The 13,738-nt window shown below is 37.6% G+C and overlaps 1 pseudogene across 1 annotated transcript in view; it reads left to right on the top strand.

Annotated features, from left to right (window-relative positions):
• The window catches only part of LOC309845047 (ATP synthase membrane subunit K, mitochondrial pseudogene), an 11,108-nt pseudogene extending 9,504 nt beyond the window's left edge, over positions 1-1,604 (top strand). Inside the window, exon 3 of the transcript XR_014316541.1 lies at positions 1-1,604. This exon is cut by the window's left edge and continues 833 nt beyond it. The product of XR_014316541.1 is annotated as an ATP synthase membrane subunit K, mitochondrial pseudogene (transcript).
• The last annotated feature ends 12,134 nt before the right edge of the window (positions 1,605-13,738 follow it).

Here is a 13,738-nt window from a genome sequence, read left to right as displayed (position 1 = left end):
AAGGACAGAAGATTCAGAAACACCTGTGTGTGATAAAATGCAGACTAAACTGGAAGTAAAAAAAAAGTGCAAATACCATCCAGCCAGTATCTGGTGCAGTACATCCAAAGACCTTCCAGAGCGAAACTAACATAGTATTGGAAATAGTAGTGATACACATTAAATTGATTACTGCCTCAATAGACAAAACTTGCAAACCATGACAACAAAGGATTTTTGTTTAACTCTATTTGTCACCAGCAAGACCCCAAGACCTGATTATTTTTGCTGCCCACCTGCATGAAGCACCAAACTTAGCTCACGTTTTCCTCAAGTTCTTCTTCCCAGCTTATCTTTTAACACAAGCAAAACACCCACAGGCAAAGCATCCCATGACAGAAATGGAAACTACCCGCAGCAAGCAGTCAGACTAAGAGCTATGCAGGCCCAGACCACCCAGGCCAGCTTGAGCGCAACCCTGACTCATATTGAGGCAGAAGGACCACGGAATGACCAGACAGTTACCTCTACCTCATTATAATGCAGAAGTCTCCATTCAAAGAGGAGTACAGACAAGCAGTGGCATTGGCGCCTTCTGCAACACGAGAAAGACTGCAAGACCTGCAGGTCTAGAAACTGATGCGCAATTCCATTTCACTAGTATCAAAAAATATTTCAACTCTTACACTCTCACAGGTAGAATGAATTGTGTACCCACCACACACGGAGGCACTGCTTTGACGGTCTTATAATTCAAGATAAGGTCTAAAAAAAAACACCAGCTGTGAAAGCAACATAAATGGATTTTAACCTGTACACTTTGCCTGTTAAGTTCCCATGCCTGGAGAAGCTAATGTCAACTCATGATGTGATACTCAATTTGTACAATAAATTATGAACCTTGAAAAAAACCTGAAAACAAAAAACCAAGAGGAACAGAAATGTCATGAACCTATAATGTATGTACAGGTCCATTTCCTCAGGGTACCTGCATGAGCGACCTTTTGTGTTCATCTCTACATACAGTGACAAAACTCCCCTTTCTGAATATTCATCCTATCCCTGAAAAAGAGAAACCCATTTACCCTTATTTAGTGGGTCATGATTTTGGAAGTTACTCTCTAGGACCTCCTTATCTGCTGCCAGTGAAGTTTCCTTTGTGTGATAAGTCCACTTGCTGTAATTCATATCTATAAATCACCAAGGAACAAACTCACATTAGCTGGATTACACATCCTCAGATGCCTTGGAAGTTTTAGGAAAGAGTAAGAGAGAAAACCAGATTTAAATGTTTATTTGGCAAAGCTGAAATGGGTTAAGCCATTCTGACTTGTATTTCTTCATATCTGGCTAAATCGACATCTGATCTGGGAAAAGTGGTAGAGTGCAGGCTTCTGGGGATAATCTTATAGAATGAGGAATCAAGAGGCCAAAGAAACATAGTTTTTTTCTAACTCTTGCTTAATTGTTTTTTTATGATTAAAATGGAATCGGAGATTTTGTTGTGGTTGTTGCTATAGAACCTGTATTGCTTTTAATTATGTTCCAAATGTACTTATTTGTCATAAAAGTTTGAAAGGGATATAGAATTATACTGAGGACAATCAAATAAAGTAAAGGATTACAATTTCATGGTATATTGAGTTCTGGCGAATTTGAGTTGTGTTGCATTAAGATTCTCGTCTGTATGTATTAGAATAATAGTTAACCATGCTGCCTTACTTGGATTCTTGCCCATTTTGTCAAAAAGTAGAATTCAAATAAGAAAGTAAGTGTTCATAAATTGTGTTCAAATGGGACCAAATATGCACCCAGAATATGATTAAAAAGGGCCTTTTGTGATGATACATAGACACAGAAAAAAATTAATACTGCATACCCATGTGTTTTATTGGGTGAAATTCTGTAAGGTGAGTTTCATAAAACAAATTTCCAGCCTGTTTGTTCAGCTGGTTTGCCCATCACATTTAACATTTCTCACTGCACTAGCACTTATTCTAACTTTTACTTTTGTTTCAAATACTAAGACAATGCACTATATTTTCCATCTACTGAAGCATTCCTAAAGCTTCATAAGGAAAATATGGGTTAAGATTAATGTCTTTGATCAGTCATTCACTTTTCATTGTTAGTCCACCCTTTAAAATTGCATTGCATAGTAAATTATCTAGACACATTATGTAGCGAGGTCCTTATGAAACCAAGGGCCTAGAAACAACTGTTCAACTATACACACACACACACACACACACACACAGACATGCACACAAAATACAAGAAAAAAAGGAATGGAGTATTTAGCTTCCATCCTTTAAGGCATAACTTAAATATACTTTATTTCAAGTCTTCAATAAAGACTTGATTCTCCTCAAAAGCAGTGACCTTTTTTTTCACTGAAGTTCGATATTCCTCGTCAAAATTTTAATGGGGAGGCCCTTGATGGCAGGTTCCTTGAGGAAGGGGGCCCTGTCTGATTTATCTTCTTATTCACTACAGTGCCTCACAGGAGGAGGAACTTAATAAATAGTAACTTATTAAATATTCTTCAGTAAGTAAATGAAGACAAACCAATTTTAATGAAATGTCTCTTTAGCAATACCTATGTATAAATCCCATGTAACTATGAACTAACTCCAAGTAATATCTTGCCACAAAAGACAGACATTTTATACATTGCTCCTAATACCCGGAACATAATTCACTAGACAGCTGTACAGTTTGCTGGAGGGCTCCTCTTGGTCATCTAGAAGTTAGGCAGCACAATGGGGACTCAGAGGTCAGGGTCTACTTACAGACATGTTTTAGCCTGCAGAGTTTTAAAAAACATCATGTAGCTTGTTGCCAACACTGACAAAAATTAGGGAGTTCTACATATAAATTTGCATTTCCAGATTGTCTTGCAAAAGGGAACTGACCACTCTGGACTCACATCTCTGCATGGCAACATTTGGATGAAACTAAGACACTGCTGATCCCTTGATTGGAGCATATATTCTTCTAAGCACCAAGATGCCCACCTATTAGTCTTCACTTAGCTTCCTGAGTGCCCTAATCACCTGACTTCATATCACCTTCTTCTAAGGCTTTAAAAAATTATTTTAAAAATATGGTTAATTGGGAAATAACGCTAATTGTTAGCTGTAGCAGGCTGAATACTGAATCCCCCCAAATGTCCAAGTCCTAATCTCCAGAATCTATGAATATGTTACTTTATAAGGAAAAAAGATGTGCAGATATAATAAAATTAAGAAACTTGAGATGGAGAGATTATCTTGGATTACCACGTACCTCTTTAAAAATAGAAGAAAGCAAAGAAATGTGACTTGAGAAAATCTCAACCTGCCATTGCTAGCTTCAAAGGTGGAAGGAAGGATCATAAAACAAGGAAGGCAGGCATCTGCTAGAAGCTAGAAAAAAAAGAAAGAGATTCTCCCCTGGCAAGAACACAGTCTTGCCAGCACCTCGATTTTAGCCCACTGAGACACATTTCATACCTCTGACCTCTGTGTTGTAAAATAATAAATTTGTGTTAAGTTGCTAAATTTGTGATAAATTGTTACACCTGCAAAAGAAAACTGATACAATATCTTACATGTAAAGCATTGTTCAATTTAAGGTTCCTGAAGTGGTAGTTATAAGAACTTATAAAGATACTGATATGGTGTTTATAAATTAAATGATGAAGACTCAAGTAGGCAGGTATATAACATTTAACTGAATTTAATTTCTAATTCCAAACCCTGGTTTTACCTTATATGAAAAATACACTCTAGTCACTTCTGGGTATTATCAGATTTTAATTTATTCTATAAATTTAGGTTAAATATATAGTTTCGTTTATATATTCTTTTACACAACAAATATTTATTGAGGGCTAACGTATGCTCTTGTTTTAGGCCCTGGGGATAAAAAGCGTGATAAGATAGCCAAAGCCTCTGACTTCTTAGAGCTGGTATTATACTTGAGGATATAGAAAACAAATACACAAACAAGTTATTAGTATAAGTGTTGTGCTAAATGTGAGGAAGAAAAATAAGCTTAAGAAGGGGAAAAAGAATAATGTAAATTTCTATTTTAAATAAATACAGTATAATTAAAAATACATATTTGGTCTCTGTTTCCAGCACAGAGATACTAAGACCCTTAGAATTTCCTAATGATAGGAGTGTCTTTTATTTCATACGTAACTTTCAACCACACCTGAGTTCATGCTAATAAGGTGACTTGATGTTGGGGCTGGGGGAGAGTTGGGGCTAGGCAGCCTCAGAGTGGGGTTGGTCACCAGAAAGACCAAGTGATAGGGAGTTAGAAATTTTAGCCTATACACCAACCTTTGAAGGAGAGGGGAGCTGAAGATTGAGCTCTACAATTATTCTTGAACGAAGAGGTTCAGAGAGCTTCCAGGTTAGTGAATATATCCACATGCTAGGAGTGTAACATACCACAACTCCACAGCAACAGACATTCCTACGCTTGGGATCCTTCTGTATCTAGCCCTCTCATCCTCTTCATCTGGCTGTTCATTTGTATCCTATAAATGAAATGGTAAATATAAATGATGTGTCTTCCTGAGTTCTGTGAACTATTCCAGAAATTATCGGATCTGAGGAGCGGATTGTAGGAACCTCCAATTTATAGCTGATCAGTGGAAGGTACACGTGGCCCAGAATTTTGACTGGCATCTGTAATAGGAAGCAATCATGTGGGACTGAGACCTTCCACCTGTGGGATCCATGTTGACTCTCTATAGTTAGTGGCAGAATTGAATTGAATTGATGGATATGAAATAGGTTTCAGAGAACTGGAAAACGGATTAGTGGTATAAGAAAAGACACCAAATATTTGGTGCCAGAGGAAAAAACCTCCCAAAAGGATTATCAGAGAATATCTCTTTAAGGAAGTGACATCCACAAAGAAAACTTTTAGGAAAAAGATTTTAGGGATATAAAAGACAAAATATAAAAATCTCAATGTTGAAGGAACATAGCATGAAAGATAAGCAAAGATTATATCTTATAGGTATTTGCAAGCCATGATAAGATTTTTATTTTGAAAATTTTGAGAAAACTGTGAAGTGGCCTATTTTATATTTTTACAAGACTGATTGCTATGTGGAGGACAAACTCTAGGTGGGCAAGAGTGAAAGCAGGAGATAGAACTTAAGAAGCTGCTGTGATAATCCAAGAGGTGACGAAAAGTGGTTGGAAAGGGTTTATATTTTAGATACAGTGCTGACAGTAGTTCCTTAATGTAACTGATGTGGGTTATTAGTAAAGTAAGAATGATAACTTGAGTATAAACAATGAATATCTGACAAGTTGTGTTATTTATTGAGTTAAAGTAGACTGGAGGAGAAGCAACACTGGGGGATAGAGTCAGGGCCAGCTTCATAGGTATGAAACCAATGCAATCACATAGTTCTCCATTCCCAGAAGGGCCCCACATTGGGGTTTAATGCCCTGTGTTGGCCATCTTGATATTTTTAATGATTTTATCTTTGATTTTGTGTTTTGTAAATGAAATCCAATGGGACACTGGAGCCCCAACTCCTGCTGATATTCTGTTTCCCTAGGATGAGCTCTTAACAGACACCCCAGACATTACAGCCTTGGCCTCCCCACCTCACCGGTGTCTGCTATAGCCTTCCACCCCGGGGGGCAGGCTCACCGTGGTTTTCCCAGGCCACCCCACATCCAGATATCTACCATGACCATGCATGAAGGTTGCAATACCCTTAGAAAAGGCAGTGGTCTGTGCAAGGGGAAATGCCTGGCTTGACTACCCTGCCTCTATCTCAGGTACAACCTGTAGTTCCTGCTGCTGCCATCTCTCCTGGCCCTGTGATGGTCTGCATTTGTCCATGATTATTTTCCCATGTTGAAGGACCATGACATTAAATACCAAATGAAAATTACCATGATTAGTTGAGAGAGAGAGAGAGCACAAAAGGGGGGAAAGCTTTATGTTTTAATACCTTTTTTTTTTTAAAGATTTTATTTATTCATTTGTCATAGAGAGAGAAGTGAGAGCAAGCACAGGCAGACAGAGTGGCAGGCAGAGGCAGAGGGAGAAGCAGGCTCCCCGCCAAGCAAGGAGCCCGATGTGGGACTCGATCCCAGGACGCCAGGATCATGACCTGAGCCGAAGGCAGCCGCTCAACCAACTGAGCCACCCAGGCATCCCATACCTTTAATACCTTTAAGATACCTCTAATACTTTTCCTACTTTTTGAACAAGATACCGTTTTCATTTTGCACTGGCCTCTGCAAATTATGTAGCCAATTCTGATTAGAGCTGAAAAATATTCCTTTTGGAAATGTCAAATTTGAGGTTCCAATTAGGCACCTACTTATAGATGTTGAGCAGGCAGCTAGATACACAGTCTGGAGCTCAAGAGAAAGTAAGTGATGGAGTCATGTCTGAGAGTCATCGGCATATGGATGGCATTTTAAACCTTTCAAACTTGCCCTACCCATCCACCTGCCCATTTGGAGTGTTAAATTCCAAAAGGCATCAGTGTGTGTAATGGAGAGCTCTATTATTAATCTGTTTCAGGTCTGTTCTGCCACACCACAAAATGTTCTTCATGTCAACTATTCTTTTAAGTGAGACCTACTTCTATTCTATAACTTAACAGAGCTGATAAATTTCTCATTGTAGTCTTTGCTATCAGAACCTGTGCACTCTGAATTCACGGATATGTCCAATGACATTAAGATAAAGCAAATCATTCCCTGGGTTCTCCTTGTCCCAACTATCAGAAAGGCCCCATTCAGGGCACCTGGGTGGCTCAGTGGGTTAAAGCCTCTGCCTTCGGCTCAGGTCATGATCCCAGAGTGCTGGGATCAAGCCCAGTATCAGGCTCTCTGCTTAGCAGAGAGCCAACCATGTCCCCACCACCACCCCCCTACCCCGCCGGGCTGCCTGCCTCTCTGCCTATTTGTGATCTCTGTCTGTCAAATAAATAAATAAATAAATAAATAAATAAACACTTTGCTCTTATCAGCCCCCTTAGATTTGACTGATGTTCCAAACCCATATGAGCCAATGGGAAGACTTAGAGCCAGCAGCAGGGAATCACTCTAACCTAAGATCACCCCTGATCTCAACCAACTCTGGTAGAAGAAACTACAACCAAAGATCCTAGTAGAAAATGTCAGATGGCACTGGTCTAGTCTATTGTGTTCTCCAATGTAAAAAGGGATTTCTTATTATTATTACCAATGGATGAATCTGGAAAGTTAAACACTATACCTACTATTCCCCGAACTCACACCGTCAAATCTACTTTCTTAATCCATCTTTGAGCTTCTCTGGCCTTTTGTATGGTCTAGATTAAAAACAAAACAAAACAAGAAACAATCAACAAGCCAACCAAACAATAAAAAAAAAAAAAAACCCTCTTCTACCAGATTACATATCCTGTAAACTATTTCTTATAGCTGGTAAGTGCTTTTTGAACTCTAAAACTAAGAATTTGTCGTTTTTTCCTGATGTTTTCCTGATAAGTCCCCCTGGATACTTCAAATGGAGATGGCCATTGAAGAGGAAAAAAACTTACTGGCTACCATCTCAAATTATTACTCAAACACTCTCCTTTAAAATGCTGCTTTAGAATCAATGTGTCCCCTAAAAATTCGTATGTTGAAACTTAATCCCAATGTAATGGTATTTGGCCGTGGGACCTTTAGGAAATTTTAGCTCATGAGGGCTCTTATAAATGAGATTGGTACCCTTATAGAAGAGACCTCAGAGAACCACTTCACCCCTTCTATTAGAGGACATAGCAAGATGACCAGCAATGGACTCTCACCAGACACAGAATCTTCCAGCCATGATCTTGGATTTCTCAGCCTTTAGAACTGTGAGAAATAAATGTCTGCTATTTAAGCCACCCAGTGTATGGTATTTTGTTATAGCAGCCTGGATGGACTATGACAAGGGTTATTACGTCATTAGAGTACACTGTGCAGAAAACACACTTTATAAATTTCAAACAGTAATATGCCAGCATTCTGGGTCACTACATACAGGATTTTATTTCCCAGGGCAGTGGGGGAGGGGGCGAGGTCATGAAGAAAAAGATTTCTACCACTTGGACTTCAGGGCACCTCTTCAAAACCCCTTATACCCATGAAGACAGATGTCCCAACACACTTCCAAAATCCCCTGAGGAATCGGACTAAACTTACTAAAAGAGATCTTGGCGAGAAGAGAATGATTAGTTCTGCTAAGCATTTTCACACCCTTAAGACCAAAAGGTCCCATTTGACTGAATAACAATGAGTGCTCAGGATAAAAACCCTTACTCCATGGAGCTTCCCTCTCAGACTGTGTGGTCAGCTCTCTCTCATACTGACTTCCTTTGATGAAGCTTCTCCTAGCACCCAGTTTCTTTGCTGACCTCATACTGCTGACTCAATCCAAGTTTCTTCTTCCCAATCAGTCTTGTTTATCATTAAGCACTTTTATCTTCCTAATCATGGAAAGTCCTTTAAGACCTAGCCCAGACCTACCACTCCCCTTTGGTTAATTTGGGAATATAAAGCTGTATATAAGTAAATTCTCTGCTCATATTATGATATGCCAACATTTCATGATTAATTGTACTCTGGCCCTATCTCTAGCACAAACTTCACAACTATCTTTACGATGCTGACTCCTATATATTCTTTACGACTGAGCGCAAGTATCATTTCCCTCCCGAAGCTCACTGTGTTATATTGGATTAAAATTTGCAAAATTTCTAGAGTTTTTCCTTGAGGGCACTCTGTGTATCCCACCCTATTGCACTGAAGAGTGACCATGTACCCAGATTTAGCCCAATTATGAAGTTTTAGTGCAATCTCCAATATTGCCCTTCCTTCAATACCACTGCAAAATCAGGGAATTTCCAAAACCACTGTAAAGTTTGGTAATTCCCTAGAAGGACTCACAGAATTCACTGCATGCTATTGCAATAACACAGTGAATGACCACAGAGAAAGAATAAAGATGAAGAATATAGCCAAAGGATGCATCTCTAGAGCAGGGTCTGAGAAGGCTCCAAATGTAAGGGTTCTGTTGTGCTCAGACCCATTACCTTCTCAGTGTAGAAGTGTGACAATATGCAGAGAGACACTTAAGCTCTGAGTCCAGAGTTTTTACTAAGACTTCAATACACAGACATGATAGACTAAGTGATTACCCAAGACTCTGAACTTAGGTCTCTAAGTCAACTGATACTGCACAACCCAAAACTCTCACATGGGCAGTCTTTGGGACATGGCCATCCCCCACCCTAGCATTGTCAGGTACAGGCTAGCACTCACCTTAAAGAAAGACACTCTGATCAGGAGCTGAGGGAAAAAGCCAAACCTTTCTTTTGGCAAGGCTAAATTATTTACTATATGTTATATGACTAGCTTTGGCCAGTGAGAGCAACTAAGTGATGTGTGTCATTTGAAAAGCCATTGTAGGGGTCTTCCATATCTCTCTTGCCTCTGTGTTCCAGATAGGGGGGTTTCATCAGTCTCAGTCTCCAGCCATGACAAGCAAAACCTCTTTCTTTACTTATTATGGACATATAGCACAAGGGAGAAACAAATCTTTGTTTATGTGAGCCTCTAAAGTTTGGGGTTCTTTGCTATCACAGCATAATCCAGGTGATCATAACTGATAACACCTCCCAAGAATTCCCAGATTAGATTAGGTCTTTCTTTGTGTGGTCTCAAAGAACTAGTGCATGCCTCATGATTGGTCAAGACCAAGACATATTGTCACAGATTGCTAAGTCAGCCAGAAAACATGTTCTATTAGACCTATAGAGTATTTCATAAAGTGTTATTAGTTGGTAACATTTTCGATTTAAGTGTTTGTAAAGAAAAGCCAAATTTCTCGGTTTTAATAAAATAAATTTAGAAATTTTGTCATGTTCCAAATGTCTGCAAAAGAACAACCAGCTAAGCTAAATCAGTTTACCCCCTTTAATAGAAAATGTGATCTCCAGAAGAACACAGCCCCTAGCAGGCCTAGTTTATCCCTCATGTAGCCTGACTAGTCCCTGTAGATACCTGAGGTTGCAATCTCTTAAATCTGTCCAACAATTACTGGTAAGGGAGAAGATTAGTTAGAAAAAAAAAGACATAGGGAATTTAATTTCCATTAATATTACTCTGTTGAAAACAATTTATAACACATAGACTATAACATAATTTAACTTATTTAAAATTTACAGGTAATATTAGTTGCTCTAATCACTTAGAGCATTCATTGATCTAATAACAAAATCTCATTCAAAATATGGTTAAAATCGCATTTTTAATATATTTATATTTAGAAAATAACTTCTACTTTTCAGTAATTCTTTTGTAACTTATTTTATTTAAATTCAATTAGTTAACAGTGTATCATTAGTTTCAGGAGAGTTCAGTTATTTATCAGTTGCATTTAACAGCCAGTGCTTATTACATCCTGTGCCCTCCTTAATGCCCAATACCCATTACCCCATCCCTCCACCAACTTCCTCTCCAGCAACCCTCAGTTTGTTCCCTATAGTTAAAAGTCTCTTATGGTTTGTCCCCCTCTCTGATTTTATCTTACCTTATTTTTCCCTCTCTTCTTCTATGATCCTCTATTTCTTAAATTCCACATATGAGTAAAACCGTAAGATAATTGTCTTTCTCTGGCTGACTTATTTCACTCAGCATAATACCTTCCAGTTCCATTCACATTGATGTAAATGCTAAGATTTCATCCTTTTTGATGGCTAATAGTCCATCATATGTATATATATGTGTATACACATATATACATATGTATATACATGTATGTGTGTGTATATATATATACACACACCTTCCAGTTTCATCTATACTGATGTAAATGCTGATTTCATTCTTTTTGATGGCTGAGTAACAGTCCATCATATATATGCATATGTATATGCATATATATATATATATATATATATATATATATATAATCTTTATTCATTCATCTGCCAATGGACACCTGGGCTCTTTCCATAGTTTGGCTATTGTGGACACTGCTGCTATCAACATTGGAGTGCAGGTGCCCCTTAGGATCAAAGCTTTATCCTTTGGGTAAATACCTAGTAGTACAATTGCTAGGTCATAGGGTAGCTCTATTTTTAACTTCTTGAGGAACCTCCATATCGCTTTCCAGAGCAGCTTGCATTTTCACAAATGGTGTAAGAGGGTTCCCCTTTCTCCGCATCCATGCCAAAATTTGTTTTCCTGACTTGTGATTTTTAGCCATTCTGACTAGTGTGAGGTGGTAACTCATTTTGTTTGATTTTCTTTTATTTTTCTGAATGTGCCTACAACTTTTGGAGCTATAGATTCAATTAACTAATAAGTAGTTCATTTAATTAATTTGTCTTTGCTGGAAAGTAGGGCCAGGTTTTTCACCTTTGGGCTTGAGAACCCTCCTATAGCTTGATGACTCTAGGTGACTGCTAGCTGCCTAATGGTTTGGTAGCTGGTCATGGTTTGCCAGGCTACATACATGTGCTTATCACCACAGAGATAAGTTGGAGCTGATAGGGAACATCTTCATATTTCTACACAAGGGCCCCATCTGTTTTGGTGCCAGTAGGACCAAGTTCATTTTGATATTCATATAATTAATCATATCAGAGTATCTGAATTAAATGGCATTTACTTCAATTTAGTCCAGTAATATTTGGCACCTTAAACATTGTTTTTGCTGGACTATCCCTTGGGAGATTGGCTCACACTCATCACAGCTCTTATCTGACTGTAGAGACTTTACTTATGAATATGCAGTTTAGAACTGATAAGCTTCTCAGTAGCGGTGACTGCTTCTCATACATCTTTTATACTTCGCTTTCCATATATACATACATATATATATATACTTATTTTCATATAGAAAAAATATGAGAATTTCGTTCTTTTCTATCTTCTCTTCTAATGATTAATCACATGTACATGGAGTTCCTACTTGCTCCTGACCATCAGCTAGCCCCAATTTACAGTGGAAATGAGAATTGAGAACTCTTCCTTTTTCAGTTTCTGACAAGGGCTTTATGGCTCTTCCAGAACTGCACATTATTATTTATTGCATAGCATTACTAGCAAATTGTATGTTTTCTTTAAATACTTATTCTTTAGGACATCCTTCTTTTTCTCAGAATTTAATCGTGCTTTTGCTTTTTATAAGGCTTGTTTTAGAAAATAGAGACACCGCCATTCCATTTAGATGATTCTTAATTTGAATATCCAAAATGTGCCCAGTTTTTCCAGTAGTGTGTTTCATGAGACAGAAGGGAAAAGTTAAGAATGCATATATGTGGAACCAAATACATTTTGTGACTGATTACACATTTTGTGAAACAGCTGGAAAAGAGAATGTTGATTGATGCCTGGTCACTGTGGTTGTGTGTCCATTGCCAACAAAAATGTAGCTCAAATACACAAATATTTTTAAATATGCTGCATGGGTGTTTCCTTGTTGCCAAAAAGAAAATATGCTGTACAATTGTTATGTAAACCCTTGTATTATTCCCACTGCACAAACATTTTGCAGATGTTTCCCCATGAAAACATTCTAAAACTTATAGTTGGCTGTCTTTGCTCACCTAAAGTTATTCTGCAATAACTATTTTGTTTTGGATACAGTTCATTATTGGGTTTTGTGGTTGAACAAATGAAGGGTAAGAAACATAGAATTCATGATCTAAAAAAACTACCTTATGTTATTAATATTACAGTGTTCTAATGATTTCTTGTATTTCTATCATAAATGAACATTGAGAATTAAAAAGAAACAAACATACAAAAAGGAAGGGTGGGAGGTCTCTGAAGTTCTGAAAACAGAGTGACTATTTTAGCTACGACCACATGATTAGCGTCCCCAGATTGTAAGACTGTCTTATAACCCTCACCTTTCTCCATTTGAACAAGAACTCTCAGCTTTGTGATACAGTTTGGCAATTGAGAGTGAAGTCATGGTAAAGGAGAGGAGACATTCTATCCCACAAGAAATTCAGATTCCAATCTCCATAACCTTACTGTGAGCTCATGCCTCTCCTTTATGTACACGTCTAGAATCTAGATTAGAAATGATGCTGTACAATAAATTGGGAAGAGGAAACAACATAGATGGATTTTTAAATTTTACTACACAACAAAAACAGTTGTGTTTTTACACATTATTATATGTTACACATAAAAGAACAGAAATTGGAAGCTTTTATGCTTCACTTGAACGATGGGGACTCACAAACAAAAAATATGCATATAATGCTTTAAGGTTGTGGTTAAGAATGCCATTTTAAACGAGATAGTCTTGAAAACAAACGATTTAGATGCTTACAACTTGTGTAATCTTGGACATTTTAGTTAATCTGTCCAAACTTTCATGTCCTAATGATAGTAAAAATATTAAAACTAACATTTACTGAGGGCTTACCATATGCCAGACACTGTTTGATTATGAGAACATGTTATTTCATTTAATTCCACAAAAATCCTATGGGATTAATACTGCATTATTATTCCCATTTTACAGATAATGAAATTAAGGCACAAACAATACAAATTTATTTTTATTTATATATTTAGCAAATCCTTATGCTATATGCTCAGCCTCCTTCTAGGCACTTTATAAATATTCATGCATAACATAGCTATTGGGTAAAACAGAATTTTCCTTATTTTATAGACAGAGAGAGGTAAAGTAACTTCCCAAAGTCACACTCAATAAGTGGTAGAATGGGGATTTAAACCCTGTC

Source organism: Mustela nivalis, assembly GCF_964662115.1.
Source record: "Mustela nivalis genome assembly, chromosome: 12".
NCBI lineage: Eukaryota > Metazoa > Chordata > Mammalia > Carnivora > Mustelidae > Mustela > Mustela nivalis.
This window is presented reverse-complemented; position numbering and strand designations above follow the sequence as displayed.